This window comes from Saccopteryx leptura, chromosome 6 (genome assembly GCF_036850995.1).
Source record: "Saccopteryx leptura isolate mSacLep1 chromosome 6, mSacLep1_pri_phased_curated, whole genome shotgun sequence".
In the NCBI taxonomy this organism is placed as follows: domain Eukaryota; kingdom Metazoa; phylum Chordata; class Mammalia; order Chiroptera; family Emballonuridae; genus Saccopteryx; species Saccopteryx leptura.
The window spans coordinates 6,945,502-6,965,494 of record NC_089508.1 but is presented as its reverse complement, the minus strand read 5'-3'; positions in this window follow the sequence as shown (position 1 = coordinate 6,965,494).

Below are 19,993 nucleotides of genomic sequence, written 5' to 3'. Positions count from 1 at the left end.
AATCCAAGTGTTGGCGGACTCACCCACACTGAGAAGAGTATTGCAAGTTGGAGACATCTTGGAGCACAATGCCACATCACCTAGGTCATTACCTAGCTGTGGAATCCTTTCTATGACCAGTACCAGTCATAGGTGCTTCCCAGACCGACACTGGCCCAAGTGCAGGGCAGAATCAGGCAAGATGTCCAATGCATTATAGTTTGCAAAAGCAAGAGGTTGAGTTCTATCAACATGAGAATGGTTCAGTGAAACATGGCATCTACATGTAATGGAATAGCCCTTAAAGAAAAACTTAGATAAAAATATAGTACTTTGTGAAAAAAAGCATGTCGTAGACCAATATATCCAGAATTCTTCCATTTATCTATATGTTCCCATGTACACAAATCATACTTACCTTTTTTATTTTTATTTTTTGGATTGTAAATGGGAATGGGAAGGTATAAAATGGGATTACAATGGCATGCACTGTGTATAGTGCCTGTTTATTTCACGAGATAACGTGGTCTCCCTGTTGCCCGAACGAGTGCTTTTCAGACTTTCGCGTGGACACGAATGGCTTGGGGATCTTGTTAAAATCATCATTCTGACTAATTGCTGGAAGGGCCCGAGATTCTTAACAACCATGACACTGGGCCGCCAGCCGCACCGTGAACAGCAGGCACTGCGTACGGGGTGGAAGCTGCACCCGAAATGAGTTAGCAAATTCTGGGGCAAACTGTTTTCTCCACAGCAGGGCACCCCAGGGGTTCTGACCTCCTCTCTGTGCCAAGGGGACCCTCCACAGGGTCTACAGCACACGTGACAAACCGGGAAAGGCTGGTCCACCGAATCAGCCCCGAGCACGGTGCTCAGAGATCGCTGGGAGGGAAGCCTTCTTACTTGGCCGGATTCCATGCATGAAGTCAAGACAGAGAATAGCATGTTCTCCATACACTGAATAGATTTTATCAGTTAACAATCAAGCACTTAATTAAAAATAAGTAATTCATAAGGGTGATTAATATTAGCTGGCTAAGTAGGTTTGTTCAACACTCTTGGCATTTAAATTAATGGTGAAAATCAGAATGTCTTCCTTCTTTCCAAAAAAAAATTTTTTTTAATGAGTCTTATATCAGGAAATGCATTTTTACTGGTACACAGAGGACCCGGGTTTGAAATCCCGAGGTTGCCGGCTTGAGCCCACGTGGACTCAGCAGCTTGAGCACAGGGTTGCCGGCTTGAGCAAGGGATCACAGACATGACCCCAAAGGTCGCTGGCTTCAGCCAAGGGTCACTCGCTCTGCTGTAGCCCCCCTTTCTCGGTCAAGGCACATATGAGAAAGCAATCAATGAACAACTCAGGTGCTGCAACAAAGAATTGATGCTTCTCATATCTCTCCCTTCCTACCTGTCTGTCTCTATCTGTCTCTCTCTATGTCACACACACAAAGAAAGGAAAATAAGAAAAACCTAATAAGCATGAGGAGTAGCTTCCCCTCACCTGGTCTGGCCAACCAGAGCCCCGTCGCAGGCTCCGGGAGCACGCTGTGTTCCGGCTGTGGGGTGAACATGGGGGACTATCAACAGCTCTTGCGCCAAACACCATTTCTAGAGAAGCAGTGTGTGGAAGACCTGTCCATCCCAGGAGGGACGCTGCATGAGTGTTTACACCAAGGAGCCTTATCAAAGACTGCAAGAGAAGATGCTGACCACAGCCTGAGTGGCCAGGAGGAGTTGGCGGCCGGGCAGAGCGTGTCTGCGGAGCAACGGAGACCAGGAAGGGAGATGGGTGCACGGACGGGTCAGGGAGGTCCCCAGCCCGGCTCCTCTGCTCAGAGGCCCAGCACACAGCTTCCAGGAGAGCCCGGAGTGTGGGGCCCTCTGGCACTGACACACTGGAGACTCCGGACCAGTGGAAGCCCTTCTTGCTTTGGTGATTCCGTGTCTTTGCTTGTGCCGTGCCCCCCCCCAGGAATGTCTCGTCCTTGCCCCCACCTCACCAGCTCTTCCTCTTCTTGCTTTACCACCCAGCTCATGGGCATTGCCCCCAAAGAGCTCCTGGACACAGGCGAGCTGAGCTGTTTCCTTTTCCTCCCCTTCTCCTCGGATGACCCCTGGGCCAGTGCCGCCCCGACCTCCGGCTCTTGCCAGGCATCTCCAGCCTCCGGGGGGGCCTGCGTCACCTTCGTGGCCCCAGCCCAGAGGCTGGACCAGAATTCTGACTCGTGCATATTTTGCACTAATTAATGTACCAATAAAGGAACGCTTGCCCTGATCACCGGGTCCACGGGCGGTTGATAAACCCAGCTGGACCATGGCCTCCTCATCCTTCTTTTGCACCACCGAGAGCAGAAACAACATGAAAACATCATTAAAAACACACCTTTGGGTGTCAGATATAACTGAATTGAAAGCCCTCCTCAATGACTAACTAGCTGAGACTCTTAATCGTTTAACGGATCTAAACCTTACTTGTAACTTGAGTTAGAATGAAGGATAAAGGAAGCCATGGATGTCAATCATTTATTAGAGAGCTGTAGCAGTGAACAGTAGCAACAGTAACAGCAGCCGTGGTAGGAGTGTTACTGGCAGCAGCAATAATAATCGTCAGAGTCACAGTACCAGCAGTATTAACAATGGCAACAATAGTAGCAGCAATAATAATCATCAGAGTCACAGTACCAGCAGTATTAACAATGGCAACAATAGTAGCAGCAATAATAATCATCAGAGTCACAGTACCAGCAGTATTAACAATGGCAACAATAGTAGCAGCAATAATAATCATCAGAGTCACAGTACCAGTAGTATTAACAATGGCAACAATAGCAGCAGTAGCAGTAGTCAGAGTCATCAGGGTCAGAGCAGCAGCAAGAGCAGCAATGGTATCGGTAACAACACAGCAGTAGAAATAGTAGTCATTACAGTAGAATTGGTGGTAATGATACTAGCAGTAATAAGAGCACTATAGAGAGTAGTGATGTTCAGCAGGATGGTCGTAGTAACTGTTCGGTTGATGGTTAGGGGCTCTCACATCCTCTTCTAGCTGGTTTTGTTCTCTTCACTATGATAACAGCACTGCTTTACCCTGGTAGCTGAACCCAGGAGCACCCAGACCAGCCGTGTTGGCGGGCTGCGCCCTCTCCCTCCGCCTTTCCAACTTGGCTCCTGCAAACAATCTCGTTAATCCCCGGTCAAGTGCAAGCACGCACACCCCTGATGAAAGAGCGTGCATGGGAAGTGAAAGCAAGGATGGTCCTTGGATCAACAGGAACTTCGGGCTTTCCAGGACGCCTCTCCTCCAGCCTCAGCAGCAGCCGGCGAGCGAGCGCCCACGGAGCGGCGGAGTGTGGGCTCGCTGTCTGTGTCCTCCCACCCCCGCTCCAACGGGCCAGCAGTCGGGGTTGGGAAAGAGCCTCTGGCACCCTGAGCTGATGTCATTAAGAGACCTCTGCTTTCTAACAGCATGTCTTCAAAATTGTTTGTGACAGTGGTGCCTCCACCCCAGGAATGACTTAACTCTCCTGGAATGCGGAGAGTTGGCACGAGGCACCGGACCCGGAGTCCACGGCAAGTCGGTGCTCTTGTCTCTTGCACAGGACATCCGCCTACCTGGCGCTGCGAGGAGGGGTCCCGAGTCCGCAGGAGAAAAGCTTATTCACTCTGGTTGGAGCCGAAATCCGACCTGACGGATGTGCTAAGTGCTGGAATTACTCATGTCTATTTGGGAGACAGTCGGTGGACAGCTACCAAACTAAATGGGTCTAATTTTTTTCACTCCCTGGTTCCCTCTCTCTCTCTCTCTCTCTCTCTCTCTCTCTCTGTCTTATTTTTTCAAGATACTAAAACTGGAAAGCCAAATCCATTAAACAATTCATACTTTGATTTGCAAAAGACAACAAACATATCCTCTAGGCAGAGGAAGCATGTCTTTTCTTGCACCGGGTTCAGGAACACGGAGTCTTTCCATTCAGGTCCTTCAAGGTACATCAAGTTGAAGGGTGATCTAATCGGCTTTCAAGGCAAAAGGCGTGTTCATTGTCTGCATGGTTCTGTTGAATAGCTTTCCCGCCATTGAGCACACACAGACTGATCGTTTAACCTTGATTCTTACATCTGCAAAATGAGAAATTAAAGAAATCTTATTCACTCGGCAAACACAGGGACAGGGGATGCTCCCGGCATCAGATGTGACCCTGGGTGAGGTGCTCAGAATTCTCTGTTAAAGGAGAGACTGAGCTTTGCTAAGTGAACAAAGCAATGAGTCACAGAAGCGAGGGTGGAAAAGGAAGTAGTGATAACAACAGTTTAGTATGCCCACTTCGCTCACACCCGGACAGTCGGTCACACACCAAGCATTAGAGTAAGTTTTCCAAAATCCTGTCAGTGTCTTTCAGCCACAGGTCAGCCGATAAATTGCTGCCCACTCTAATACACCTGGAAATTCTGTTTTGTTTCCCCTTTTTTTAATTTTTTTTTTTTAATTTGCAGGCATAATAGCAATAAGAGCATGAGAAGTGTAGCCCTTTTGGCTACTCCTGGCTTTCCTACAATCCTTGAGAAATAATGATGTGAATGGTACCAAGACAGATGCTGGCCGGTGCAGCTTAGAGTACAGTCCTTGGACCGCCATCTTCGGCATCCCTGGGCAGCTATCAGACTCTCTGGGGGTAGGTCCCAGGAAGCTGTATTTTAACAAATTCTCTGGGCTATTCTGAAGTATGCTCCATTTGAGGATCAATAGTCTGGCCAAGGCAGCCAGGCGCCTGATGCGTGGGAAGCTACCCACAGCCCCGGCCAGCACGGCCGCGGACCACAGCTGGGGTTGTTGACTGACTAACTTACTTCTTCTCCCTTGTCTGTGTCCCCCCTGTAGAGACTTAGAAAGTCTACTGTTCTCTTTTCCTGTCTCCCAACTGGAGGTGGCCGTGAAACTGAATTCTCCCCGGTGAGATGTCTGTGGCGGTCTACTGAAAGTTGGGGAGCAATATTTCCCTCCTGATTGGGAAAAAGGCACACGAGGACATCCTCCACGTCTGAGTCAAGCTCCGTCTCCTGACTGTGAATGCGGCATGTGAGGCTCTGATGCTTGCGGTCCTGCGACCAGGAGGAGAAGGTCAGGGGACCCGCCAGGAGGCCAGCCGAGACCGGCAGCACTGCCACTGCCGGCACGCTGAACTGCGTCAGGGTGCCCTGGACGGGAAGGACAACGATGACATCTCCGGTGACGCATCTGTTGTTAAAGCTATCACTTTGCAAAGAAGTTTCTCCTCCATGGTAACCGTGAGTAACTATGGCATCATAGGATGGAGTAGAAATTTCTCAAAACTTTCATTAAGGTCAAATCAAACCGACCCATAGATTGGATGCTGGCGTGTAGAGGCAAAGATTATGCAGCAGGAGGAGAAGAGGAAAGGGAACAAGGACGGCTTGTCCAGGTGGGCGCTCAGTTCCCGGGGCTGCCAGGACAAATTGCCACATGCTGAGTAGCTTCACACAACAGGAAGCGGTTCTCTTGCAGTTCCGGAGGCCGGAGTTACGAAATCAAAGTGTCAGAAGGCTTGGTTCCTCCAGAAAAATCTAGCAGAGAATCTATCCCACACTTTTTGTTATGTGTTGAATTGTGTGTTCCCCCCCCCCAAATTGTTCAAATCTTGACCCCCTCGGATCTGTGACTGTGACTTTAGTCGGAAATAAGACTCTTACAGATGATCGAGATAAAATGAGGTCATTAAGGTGGACCATAATGCACTATGACTGGGCCCTTCCAGAAAGGGGAAATTTGGACACAGAAATAGACATGTGTGAAGGGACAACAGGGTGAAGGCATGGTGACTGTGCCATCTACAAAATTAGGAGCACCCGAGTCTGGGAGAGGCACGGACAGATTCCCCCTCACAGATCTCAGTAGAGACAGCACTGCATGCAACAACCACCCTCTTGCAGTGAGGGCTGCCAGCAATCCGTGGCACCGGCACCATGTACGGGAGACACGTCACTCCAATCTCTGCCTTCGTCTTCACGTGGTCTCCCTCTCTGGGTCTGGGTCTCAAATCTCTTTTCTCTTATAAGGATGTTTGTCATTGGATAAAAAGCTCACAAAAGTCCAGGGTGATTTGATCTTGAGTTCCTGCATTCCATCAGCAAGAGCCCATTTATAAATAAGGTCACTCTCCCAGGTGTCAGGGTTAGGAATTTGTAGAGATCTCTTAAAGGGGATACAATTCAACCCACTCGAAGGCATCCATAGTCTAGTAGGAAAGATGATTTAATGGTCAATAGTGCAATACATCTGTAAAAGATGCGTTGTGCATCACCTTGTATCCTCAGGCACAAGGTCCAAAAGGGGAGGGGATGGAGGAACGGGACAGGGAAGAGAAGAGTGGACTCTGAGCTCTCTTTTCAACTCAGATTGCCCAGAGGGCTTCCAAGAAAAGGCACAGAGTCCTCCTTGTTGGATCCAGAAAAAGTTTTCCCATCTCAGTATCCCCCGCTCCCTCCTTGTGGCTTTCCGAAAAGCAATAATCGGCCCTGAGATGAAAAGGATCAAAATCAGCACCGCACGCGAACCTGCTAATTATTCTTCCTTGCTGTGGACATGGGCAGTCTCAGTTTTCGGTCCCATCCTAAGTATGACATCCAGCGACAAATTAAATCAATGACATAGAGAGCTCCTAGAGGGTGACTAATAGACTGGAATAAGGATACCAGGGTTGCAGTAAAAGCTTCGCTTCTAATTAGCCACGGGAGCCTCGGCAAGGCCCTGTGGTGGGTGGGCTTCTCCTGTTCCTCTGTAAGGAGCAGGGCCTGGCCGGGCTCGTGGCTGCAGTTCTTTCCACACCACGACTCCTCACACATGCTCCCTTTGGAATTTGGACAGCAGCTGAGCTGTGTGCTTCTCTTTTTAATGCATATGATCAGTATGGAGATTTATGGAGACACTTGTTTTTTATACAGTTAAGAAAACACACACACACACTCGCACGCGCGCACACACACACACACACACACCCTACACAATAGCAGCCGGTGAACCTTTGCCAGCCTCACATACATTTATGCAGCAACAGCAGACACGGTGCCACCAGACTGCAGCGAGGGGAAGGGACTCTGTCAATATTTACCGAGACAGAAATGGTGACGCAGCCTGTCTCTCGCTTCCTTCACTCAACACACATGCAGGCGGCCCCGGCCTCGGACTTTCACGCCAGGCCACTGGGTCTGGACTCTGGAGAGGGAGCCAGGAGTGAGACACTCGGGACCTGCCTGGAGGACCGCAGGGCCCGTCAAAGAGACGGACTGGGCAGAAGGCGCAGCAAGGTGCTGCGTGTGCCATGACACGGGGGTGGGACCCAGCACTAGGTGTGCTGACAGCTCCGAGGGGTGACAGCACCAACCCCCACCTCGGGGCCACGCCGAAAGGCCTCTGAGAGGTGTTTCCGAGCCAAAGTCTCAAGGATGTGTGGGAGGGTGAGGTGTGGGGTGCCCCCTTGCCACCTCAAGTTCAAGGCAATTTGAATCTGACAGTTTCTCGCCCTTTACGTTGAACCACAGTGAAGCAGGAAGCTTGAGTCCTGTTTGTTTGGCTAAACCCTCTGGATCTCTCTTGAGGTCGATGGTGATCAATTAATTCTACCAGTTATCTTCTTAAACCACCGTGCACATCAAGCCACATCACTCCTCCAGAATGCTCAAGGCGACGGGCCAGCCTGCCCAATGTCACCCCCATTGGGGCATCCTGCTCGTCAAGGCGCTCTGGTTTTCTCTTGACCTCGTCAGCATCATCTTATATGGTAAATCTCAATAAAACAGGGCATACAGGCCACATTTGGGGGTAGCCTACCTGTATCTATCAGCATGGCCCCTGTGGTTATAAATATCTATTCTACTCAGCAAAATGAGGGGACCAGGGCTCGTGCAGATACCCCAGGACTCCCAGCCTTTTGTACAGTGCACTTTCACCCATGAAATAAAAGTTGCTTTTGCATCTGCTTTGCATAATCGAACAACTTTCTTTCACTTGTTGTTTGCTTTTCTTATGTTCTTGTTTTAATAAAAAAAAAAATCAAATGCTTCTTTTTTTTATCACTTCATATTCCTTTTGAAATATCCCTTAATTTTTGTGAGCAGTATATATTCTGGGAGTGTGTGTGGGGAGTGCGCCCTGATCTGTGGAGTCAGGAGGTTTATATGTCAACACCTACTCTTCCACCTCAGGACCTGGGGCGGCTTCCATTTCTTCCTCGGTAAATGGGTGCTGGCCGCCCCTGGTCCGACTGCCTCCTGGGAGTGAGTACCAGAGCAGCAACGAGGCGTCTCATGTGTTTAGCCCTCTTGATCGCAGCCAAAAGACTGCAGTAAAATGAGGCTCGACTGTGATGTCAGGAGACCCGAGTGCCAGTGCAGGTGACCAAGCGGCCCCTGAGCTCTCTCTCCCTTCTCCGGATAGCCATTCCCCACCGAAGTTCACGAGCAGTCCAGCCCAGATGTACGTGTCCTGGGTGATCTCTCGGGCCCCCAGGGCTCGCTAGGGAACTGAGCGAGTCTACCCACTTCCTGGCCAATGAGGGCGAGCCCCTCCTCCACATCAGCGACATGAAACCTTTTGAAAGTGCACACACCAGAGATCACACCTGTCACCCTGCCATGTGCCCTGTGCATGCTGCTGGCCCTGGTGGGTCAGGAGAGGCCAGTGCGGGGCCTGGCACTGGAAGGCAGCCTAGGTGTCCAGCGGCCAGGACAGTCCGTCACACAGGCAGTGCTTGTGTGAGTCAGTTAGCTATGCTCTGTCCTCTCCCTACTGTTTGCTGGGCGAGCGGGCAGCCATGGGTGAAGGGGAGTCTGTGCTCACCTGGGACATGTCCAGTCCTTCTGTTCTCTGGGGCCCAGCCCCAGCCCCTCACAGAGGCAACTGGCAGTAACCTCAGGGATGCCCTCCTGTCCCCGCCGTGAGATATGAATTTCTCTCTGGACACAGGCATGCTCCCCGATCAGACATGTTGGGCAGACTAAACATCTCTCACAATGAGCCCGGAGTTCCACAGCAAAGCAATTTCAGCGGGTCATTCGCACAGTGCTAGATGCTTTTAGTTCTCTGAAGTCCATCTCTCACGACGTCGTTTTCCCCGGACCCTTCATTTCTAACACAAGACGGCTGCGTGCCGGTGCCATAATGGGACCTTTACAACACGAGTGTATGTGTCACAATGCCTTCTTTTCTGTCGTGGAGATTTAACCAAATTCACGAAGACGGAGGGCCATAACAGAGATCTTCAATAATATATGTTAAGCGGGGTTTTCCACGCTGCCTTGCAACATGGGAATAAATTCAGATGGTGTGTGTTTGGGACTTCCAGCAGGTAGTGAATCCACGGGCACCAGGGGGCCCGGGTCACCCCTCCAGCACGGGCCTGGTAAGCCAGCATCACCTGGACCAGTTTGTTTGGTAAAGTCTCTAAACAGAGGGGCCTCTTATCACAGGGTAGGAAATGTACATCTTTCACTGGGTTCTCCAAAATCTAGAAAGGAGACGACAGGAACGTGGACTGCGCACGAGCCCCTGAACTCTCCGTCATCCACATTACTCGGTGCACGGTGGCTTTCTTGTTTGTTCTCGTTTTTGATAAACTGTTTTAAAAACTGATTGCAGGATCAAAACGCCTGTAATTTCGTCCGAAGGTACTCACTGATTAATAAAGTGAATAGAAAATGGCCTGTCTTGTGCCTTTCAAATCGATACGATATCTGGCTCCTTTTCTGGAAGGGCTTGCTAGCTTCCCCCTCTGTCTTCCCGCCGGCCCCCAGCACATGTGTCCACGCCCTCCGCCTCTCCCGGCTGTCTCCGCCTGGTCCCATGTCCGGAACCGTCAGGTGGTGCGAGGTAACGAGACACGTTTGTCTCTCGAAGGAGCAGAGACGGGCAAAAAGCTCTAGAGTGATCTACTTCCTGAAAACACACAGAATGTGACGAGGACATCATCCTCTCCTTACATTGCTCCTTCCTGTCGCCACATTAAACTGCCCGCACCCTTTGCAACGGGGTGGAGCACGAACTGTCAGAACTCCAAACACGGCGTGGGTATGGTCCCACTGCGCATGCGCACACGGTTTTACTGGATAGGTGACTCCTGCTCAGACTTCACTGGCCTTGCCCCCATCCAGGTGTCTGAAGCCACCGTGTCACCGTGCATTCTTTATTAAACCCTTCCATTCCTGGCTCTGATGTTGTCATTGTCCCCTCATCTTGTCGTTTTCAGACAGCAGCATTCTGTTATGTTACCATTTTCTTTCCAAGCATTCATTTCGCATTTACCTGGCTGGCTCATCCTCTGCCGGGTGTGCTGCTCAGCGTCCAGCACCTCCAGTCTGCTTTGTGACTGTACGTTCCTTGTGGGCAAGGATCCCTTCCCTTCCTGGGAACCCCTGTGCCCAACGTGGTCCAGACTATAAGAAAGATACTCCAACGGGAGGACCTGCAGAATTCAACGCCGTGTTCTCCGCGGGGCCCTGCGTGGACGGTAATACCCGCATCACGGAACCAGGGAACACAGTGGATCGGATGACGGGTGACACGGAAAATGACATGAGAGTGTTAAGCTCTACTGCATACCCTCGTCAGCCGGCCCTACGAAAGGGCGTGGACCCGTGAAACAGCGCTTCGTGGAGAGAATCATGGGAGTAAGAGAGTTCGTTCCATTGGCGAGTGAGACATTCATCGCCAGCACGAAGAGGACGCCTGTGTTGAAGGGAGACGCCCCAGCCATGGCATTCGGTCCTTGATCGCGAACCCAACTTAATAAAGTTCTAATTGGGCGTTAATGATGATAAGGCACTCTGCCCTGCCTTCGAGGGGCTTACCACGTCAGAAAGGATATTTATCCCCAGTCCGCTCCGGGGAGTGACCGTCACTCTTTCGCTTTCTTCACTCAATCAGTACTTATTAAAGGGTGAGTATGTGCCAGGGACTGACTGCTCTTGACCTTAAAGGAACAATAAAGATGAGTCAACACTCCACACTGACTTGTGCCCAGAGACAGAAAAGTCAGCACACACACACACACACACACACACACACACACACACACACACAAGCCCAAAAGTACCAGGTAGGTCACAGTGAAGAGGATATAGCACGGGACCAGTGGAAGAGACTGTTGGTGTTCACAGAAAGCTCACTGACAGTTTAGGTCAAATGGTGAGGAAAGGCCTTGTTGAGGAAGTAACATCTAAGCTGGAACCTACGTGGTGACAAGGAGCCAAGTGTCCCCAAGGAGCGATGGGAAGAGGACAGGGGTGTGTCCTAGGCAGAAGGGGAGCAAATACAAGCACTCTAGAGCAGCAAACAGACAGAGGTATTAGAAGAAATAAGACGTAATGGTGGCCTGACCTGAGGTGGCACAATGAATAAAGCTTTGACCTGGAACACTGAGGTCGCCTGTTCGAAACCCTGGGCTTGCTGGGTCGGGGCACATATGGGAGTTGATGCTTCCTGCTCCTCCTCTCTCTCTCTCTCTCTCTCTCTCTCTCTCTCTCTGTCTCCCTCCCCTCTCTCTCTCTCTCTTTTCTAAAATGAATAAACAAAATCTTTAATAAAGAAAGTAAAGGAGCAGCCACAGGGAAGCTGGTATTGAGAAGATGGGACGCAACTGGGTGAGTTAGGGCCCCATTAGAGAGCAGTTACTGTCAAATATGGTTACACAAGCAGATTTTTGTTAGAATCATTCAAATCCGAAAGCGATTTCCCGAGGGGTGGAGAGCTTCATGGATGAGACGTGCGTCAGCCAGGTTCCCCTGCATGGGGCAAGTTTCCCACCTGAAGGACCTTGTCTTGCAAACCCCACTGCCCCTGAGTGCATTGGATGTGCCCATACACCACGTCTGACTTCAGACCAGAGTGACCGGCCCCTTCGTTCTCCCCTCTGCGTTGCTGTTCACCTGGGGAGACGCTCTCCTGTGCACGCGTAGTGAGTTATAAAAGTCCCAACACTCTCCCCTCCAGCAAGTAGGCAAGATGGAGAAGTATTAGGAGGTCACAGACTTCAGGACCAGGCCGGCTGGCCTTCACATCCCAAACTCTTCCCTTTGTGATGTAAACTTGCAAAGATACTCCATCTGGCGTGCGTCTCTGTGAAATGGAGATAGAATTTGCCTGTCAAGGTTAGCCTTCTTCTGCATCCCTTCTCTTGGTAAATGCCTCCTAACACAGGCAACCTCACTTCTGGGTCTCTACCCAAAAAACTTGAAAATGTTTATTCGCCAAGATGTAAGCTTTCCTAAGTTCGCTACTGTAGCGTTATTCACAGCAGCCAAGACAAGGAAACAACCAAAGTGCCTGTGATAGATGACTAGATAAAGAAGATGGGGTAGCTGTATGCTACGGAATACCACTCAGCCATACAAAAGAGGAAATGTTGCCATTTGCAACAACGTGGATGGACCTTGAAAATATTATGCAAAGCGAAATAAGTCAGGCCAAGAAAGCTACGTCCACGGACCATACGATTTCACTCATATGTAGGGTATGAAACTGAAAGCAACCAGTGAACACACAAGAAAAACAAACAAGAGCTCAGAGATGCAGACTGCAGTATGGTGGTTACCGGGGGAGAGGGGTAGGGGGCTCATAAAGAGTAAAGGGGTCAAATACATGGTGACAGAAGCAGGTTGAACTTTGGGCGGGGGGCACATGATGCAATAGACAGACGAGGTATCACAGAATCGTACACTTAAAACCTATATAATCTTACTAACCAATGTCTCCCCAATAAATGTAATTTTAAAAAGATAACCCAAAGAAACTCCCCTTGCCCCTCTGTTCCTGTCTTTGTCTGCCCTCCCCACCCCCAAAAGCTGCCTTTCCCTGTCCAGGCTGCCTCTCCCTCCCTGGGTTCGTTCTGATTCCTGGAGGTTACTGCTGCTCTAAGGATGGTGCTGACGTCACTGTAAAGACAGGGTCCTGTGAATCTCTGGGTGGTGCAGACAGTGTCCTCTCCAGTTTGGCCCTGCCTGGCCCCCTGGCACCGGCCAGCATGGGCACTGCCTCTGTTTGCTCAAAGGAACTGAACTCGGCTTAGAGTACGATTGTTACATGAACATACTTTCCAAAACCTGCCGTTTGCACCCAAACAGTGGCCTAGTGTGAACCAGAAGGGAGAGTATAGTCAGTGTGACTGGACATCGCCGATCTAGTCTCTTCTCTCCAACAGCTTTAAAAAACATATGCCCGTATTTGGACTGTGAGAAATCTAATGCACACGAGGATGTCTGCGTGCTTCGTGGCGTTACGAGAGGAAGCACTCAGGATTCAGTTGCTCGGCCCGCACCTTTTTTCCCTGGGGTAGATGTGTAGATAGCTGCTCTCTGGTTTCTCCATTGTTCAGAGTGTTTAATTCATTATGTCTGGGTGTGCAAAAGGAAAAAAAAAATCCCTAGTAAATATCTTGTTGGAGTCTATCTCCTTAATTGCATGAGATACTTCCTGCCGGGTCTCTGTGGATTTTCTGGATGGGAGGTGGGTCCGGGTCTGCAGCACCATTAGCGGATTTAAGGTCGTCAGCGATTTCCCTGTGAAACAAACGTCCTCAGAGCAACGTGCAGCTGCCTTAACGAGGGCAGTGTCTCTCCCAGACGCGGGGGGCTGGGTGAGGTCACGTGTGTCCCACCCGCAGCAGCACAAGCACTCACCGGGGTTTCACTTTGGGGAAAGAGGGCAGTGTCTCTCCCAGACGCGAGGGGCTGGGTGAGGTCACGTGTGTCCCACCCGCAGCAGCACAAGCACTCACCGGGGTTTCACTTTGGGGAAAGAGAAGGACTGAGTACATGACTCCAGGAAGTGTGGGTCCCTGAGCGTGGGAATGTCCATCTGAACCCTCCCCACACTGCCTTGCTCAGTGCCTTGGGCATAGTGAAACCTTTCCAAATATTCGCTAAAATCATCAAAAGGCACCAGAGCGCTGGCCGCTGGGTCACTCAGGGAAGGGGTACACAGTCTTGGAATGCTCAAAGGAGGCCACTTCCTCCCAGGCAGGGCCGTAGTTTATTCTCACATGTCCTGACTCAGAACCTGTATCGGTCACCTATGGCCATGCTGATTCTAGGCAGCGAATACCCACAAACTCCCAAGGGGATACAGTAATAGGCAGGGAGTGTTTTTCAAGAGTCTAAGGGTCACAGGGAGTTCTGGCCATTGGGCTGGGCTGGTTTCTCTCAGCTGGGCTTTTGCATAAATCTTCGACCACCTGGTGGGCAGGGCAGGTCGTGTGCCAGCTGGTTAGACGGCATGAGCTAGGATGGTGTATATATACTTCCTGTGGTCTCTCGTGCCCTGGGGAGGCTAACCTGAACTTGCTCTCCTGGCAAAGGTAGGGGTGTAAGGAGAAAGCAAGTCTGCAGAGCCTCTTACAGTCCAGACTCAGAACTAGCACGGCATCACCTCTGCTAGGTTCTAACGTCAAGGCGTGGGCCCCTCCCGGTCAAAGAACTGGGGAGCGGACCCCATCTCGTGGGGTAAGGAGATGCCAAGTCGTGGCTGGCACAGAGGGTGTGGGCGGAGGCAGTGTGGAGGGTCGGGACGTTTTCACAATACTTCTCCACCCCAAAGAAAAAGCTCAGCTCATCGTCTTCATCACATCTCCAGAGAAGGGCAGGGTGGAATGCAAAATATTCTAGAGAGCGTTCAATACCAAACAATGGAAGTGCAGCATCGGAGCACGCACTATCTAGAAAACTCAAGATGTGGAACAAGAACCTGCACTTTTTATAAAAATCAAAGTAACGCATTTATTTTGTCTCAAATATGAAAATTCCTGAAGAGGCACAACGAAGGAAATGAAAACCACCAGGTCCCACTTCTCGGAGAGAGCAGTGTGGGCATCCCCTTCGGTCACCACACTTTCCACACGTGGACAGAAGCCCCGCGTGCCCTTCGCCCGGCTTAGTTTCAACAGGAACGGACACTTTGTTGTTCTGGTTACACACTCAGAATCCTCCTGTTTTTTGGTTACGCCGCAACATTCTAAAGCATATCTCAGCTATCATGTCATTCCACCTGAAATATTTCAACAGCGTACATTTTTTTTTACAATAAGGACAAAGCATACATGCACACACACACTCAAATAGTATGACACAATCAATTACAAGAATTCTTTAATATCATTAGGTAGCTAATTCATACAGTATCTAACTCTGTTCTGCTGTCTGAAAATATTTATTTTCACAGTTGATTTGTTTGTTCTGAGAGTTAAGCAAAGTTCACAAATTGAATTTGTTTCATCACCATCATCACCATCACTATCATCATTATTATTATTATTACTATTACTACCTTGGCACAGACGCTAAGCATTTATTCCAGGGGATCTCCCGAGTGGCTGAGGGTGAGCAGTCTGGCCGAGCCGGGCCAGGGCTCTGGTCAGGTGGGACCGCCCGTGGTCAGCTGAGGGGTGACTGACCCATAGAGGGCAGGTTCGGGTCATCTAGATCCGAACACAGCGACTTAGAGAAATGGCTGTTGCTCACTAGAACTCAGCTGTGCTTTCCAAACTGACTGAGCTAGGAGCCACACGGTGGGGTTGTTGTCGGGATAATGTGACAATGGGCACCTTGACCCAGGTCTGGATCTTACTCTTGGGGCCTTTTACTCCTTGGAGGTGGGGTGCAGGCGACGGTACTCGAGTTCCGGCTTCCCCGTCTAGTGGATCGCCACACGGTGAGGACCGCTGGTGCAACGTGGGGGGGGCCTGTGAGGACCTCCTCCCCAGCATCTGCTGTCTCATCAGCAAGTCAGCCCAGGAATCTCCTCTGAACCACTCCCTCCTGCCGGCTGCTCTCCAGGTTTCGAGCCCCAGGGGGTTGGATGCTGTGTCTGAAATGGCTTCTTCCTCAGAACAGAGCGCAGTTTTCCCGGGGCAGGGTCCAAGCTCAGGCCCACACAGGAGAGTTTCCCCGAAGGCACAGCTCTGGGGTGGCTTCCAGTCTACCCCTTCCAGCCCGCTTTCACCGTTCTGGCTGATGAGACGTGCCTGAGAAGCTATTTGTGCCTGGGCGCAGTCTATGAGTCTAATGAGCAGAACAAGGCCAAGGTGCCTCCTGCCAGTTCCCTGCCCTCCTGGCATCCGCGGGCACAGATACCCACCCCCTGGCGCGCACGTAGGCACTGCCTCTGTGTCCACACCTTCGACGGTTCTGACGTCCTTTGTGGGGCTGCCAAAAATGTTGCTTACGATTAGTTCTGTTGGCAGGACCTGAGTCCCAAGCTTCTATACCTGCCTACTCCTGGCAGCCCGAGCTTCCAGGTAAGAACGGAGCAGCAGGAGACCTGGCTCACGAAAGCTCCCCAGTCAGGACAAGAGTGGACCCAGAGGACACTGAGTTGGTCCTTCAACAGCAAAAACTGCTGTATAGTGTGGTGATCTGCTTCCTAGGGATTCCAAACCTGGGTGTCTTGTTGTATCTTAAAAATCTGCTCTGCATAAGCTCTCAAGAGGCTCAACTAATCTATTCATTTCCTGCCGAAGATACTGAGTGCTGTTTTCAAAGACAGAGGACCAAGAGACTGAAACCACCTCTTACGACCGAGAGCTCTCCATTGGCGGCAAAAGATCAAAGCCGTAAATGTCTACAGACTAGCACAGCGGCAGGGGGGCAGGTGTCGCAGAAGGGCCCTTGGGAGCAGACAGGAAGGGAGCTAACCTGGAAGGGAAGACACAAGAGAGGCAGCCCAGAGGATGGAGACCCTCGTAGAGTTTTAAGCAGGGGTCCCCAAACTATGGCCCACAGGCCACATGCGGCCCCTGAGGCCATTTATCCGGCCCCCGCCGCACTTCCAGAAGGGGTACCTCTTTCATTGGTGGTCAATGAGATATGCAAAGCATGGCATCGCTCACATACAGTACTACTTCCAGTGACGTGGGATGCACGCCTCACGGCTCCGGAAGCACGTCACATCACTTGTTACATCTGGCAGTGACAAATATGGAACCGGACATTGACCATCTCATTAGCCAAAAGCAGGCCCGTAGTTCCCATTGAAATATTGGTCAGTTTATTGATTTAAATTTACTTGTTCTTTACTTTAAATATTGTATTTGTTCCTGTTTTGTTTTTGTTTACTTTAAAATAAGCTATGTGCACTGTGCATAGGGATTTGTTCAGAGTTTTTTTTTTTTTATAGTCTGGCCCTCCAATGGTCTGAGGGACAGTAAACTGGCCCCCTGTGTAAAAAGTTTGGGGATCCCTGGTTTTAAGGATGAAGTCAAGTTCTCTAAGCAAAGAAAGGAGGGCACGGCGGGATGTTTCAGAGAGAGGGAATGGCCGTGTGAGGACTGGGAGGGGTGAACATGGGATGCCATCCCTCTCGTGAGAACCGTGAGTAGTCCGTCCATGGAGCAGACTGAGAGGGGAGCTGGTCGCGATCACGAGAGATGGGGCAGCTCACGCAGAGCTTCTCACCTCTCACCTTTGGAGCCTCACTGTGCGGAGACGAATCTGTCAAACAGAAGAAAGAACCAGATCTTCTATTTAAAGTCAGTTTCCCCATTTAATAGATAAGAAAACAGAAGAGCAGAGAGCTTAAGTGACTTCTAATGTCAAGTTTACATTAAGTGCAAGAGCCAGGATTTGAATAACGGATGACCTCATATGGGAAAGATGATTATGTTTGCAGAGCCTCATAGAAAAGATGAAATACAACTGGATAACCACCGAGCTGTAGAGATCAGAAAGATTAAAGTCCTTCGCAGCCCGGACTTTATACCTGATCTGAGCAATGCAACAACACTTTTCACCAACGTGGTGAAACCTTACACCTTCTGCAAGACATGGAAATTCACACTGCAAATGACATGGAGGGTCATTGCTCTGAATGGACACATGTGTCCATTTGAGACTGACCGAAAGGAACGGTGATTGGCCATTGTCAAGCTCATCAACGGGAGGCATGTTTGAGTGGAGTCACTCTTTATGAGTAATCACTACATTAGTTAAAATTTTTTATTGAGTGATGGTTGTGCTTTCTGGGGCCCCCTTGCAGTCATGACAAATAACATGGTGAATACCCTTGTAGAAATCTTCCGTGTGTGTGTGTGTGTGTGTGTGTGTGTGTATGTACCTCATGGATGGAAAGACTAAGGAAAACAGAATATTCCGTTCGACTTGGGGTATTCCCCATACACACACCAGATACACTGCAGATACTCAAAGGCAGACAAATGAGAGCGGCCTCGTGATTCTCTTAGGGAAACTCCCCCAAACCCCACTGGCTTCCTTCCAAGAATCAGACAGGCTGACTTTCTAATCTCTTAAAAGGGAGTGAGTTCAAAATGGTCAGAAAGACCCCTATTTCCAAGTATGGTGATATGTAAGTTCCCACTTCAAAAAGGCACCCTGTCCAATGGGAAGAGGGAAAATCCATCGTAAAGGGACCCGGTGGATCTAAATGAGACAGGGACATTTCTCACGCATCTCCCCGTTGCAGACTTGAACATTTTCATTAAGTCTCAGGGGGTGTTTTGTGACCATCTATTATTTTAAAGTATCTATATATGTTTCTCCTCTAGGAACTGAGAGGGCAAACACTATATATCAATATATAATGTGTTAATTAGAGTCCTAAGTACTAAGGGGAATTAGAATATCCCCCAAACTTTATTACTTTTATGTTTAAATAAATTGTAAAATTAACATCTTTACAACTGCCAGTATTTAGTTAGTTAGTTAATTAGTCAGCTAGTTAGCTTTACTGTTGGCCAAGCTCTTTAGACCAGTTTCTATTGCCCTGAGTCGGCTCCGTTCCTCTGTGCTGCAGCCGTAGCAACTCACCGTCTGGTCTGGGAGGGTCTGAGCCATCCAGGCGGGTCTGAGCCGTCCAGGCGGGTCTGAGCCGTCCAGGCGGGTCTGAGCCGTCCAGCCGGGTCTGAGCCGTCCAGCCGGGTCTGAGCCGTCCAGGCGGGTCTGAGCCGTCCAGCCGGGTCTGAGCCGTCCAGGCGGGTCTGAGCCGTCCAGCCGGGTCTGAGCCGTCCAGGCGGGTCTGAGCCATCCAGGCGGGTCTGAGCCGTCCAGGCGGGTCTGAGCCGTCCAGGCGGGTCTGAGCCGTCCAGCCGGGTCTGAGCCGTCCAGGCGGGTCTGAGCCGTCCAGGCGGGTCTGAGCCGTCCAGCCGGGTCTGAGCCGTCCAGGCGGGTCTGAGCCGTCCAGCCGGGTCTGAGCCGTCCAGGCGGGTCTGAGCCGTCCAGCCGGGTCTGAGCCGTCCAGCCCGGTCTGAGCCGTCCAGCCGGGTCTGAGCCGTCCAGCCGGGTCTGAGCCGTCCAGGCGGGTCTGAGCCGTCCAGGCGGGTCTGAGCCGTCCAGCCCGGTCTGAGCCGTCCAGGCGGGTCTGAGCCGTCCAGGCGGGTCTGAGCCGTCCAGCCGGGTCTGAGCCGTCCAGCCGGGTCTGAGCCGTCCAGGCGGGTCTGAGCCGTCCAGGCGGGTCTGAGCCGTCCAGCCCGGTCTGAGCCGTCCAGGCGGGTCTGAGCCGTCCAGCCGGGTCTGAGCCGTCCAGCCGGGTCTGAGCCGTCCAGGCGGGTCTGAGCCGTCCAGCCGGGTCTGAGCCGTCCAGGCGGGTCTGAGCCGTCCAGCCGGGTCTGAGCTGTCCAGCCCTCCGTCTGCGTGGACTTCTCCCAACCCCATTCTCTCTCAAGGTTCCGTTCCAACGCCGCATCTGTGATGTCCGTTTCCTCGTTCTTTGTCATCCAAACCGTTGCCCTGAGGTCTCCTCTCTGCTTCTACAGAGCTCCATGTGGGTGAAGAGAGGCAGTTCTGTGGGCTGAGGGTCCTGCTTCCGAGACTGACCGCCGCCTTCCAAACCCAGCTCCGACCTCGCCCTGCCCTGTGACCTGCGGCAGGTTTACGTCAAGTCTCTTTACCCGGGTTTACTTCAACCCTCCACTTCCTTCTCTGTGAGACGCTGGCCATGAGAGTTCCCGTCTCATTGGATGTTTGGTGTGATCAAACACATTAATATGGGCAAAGTGCTTAA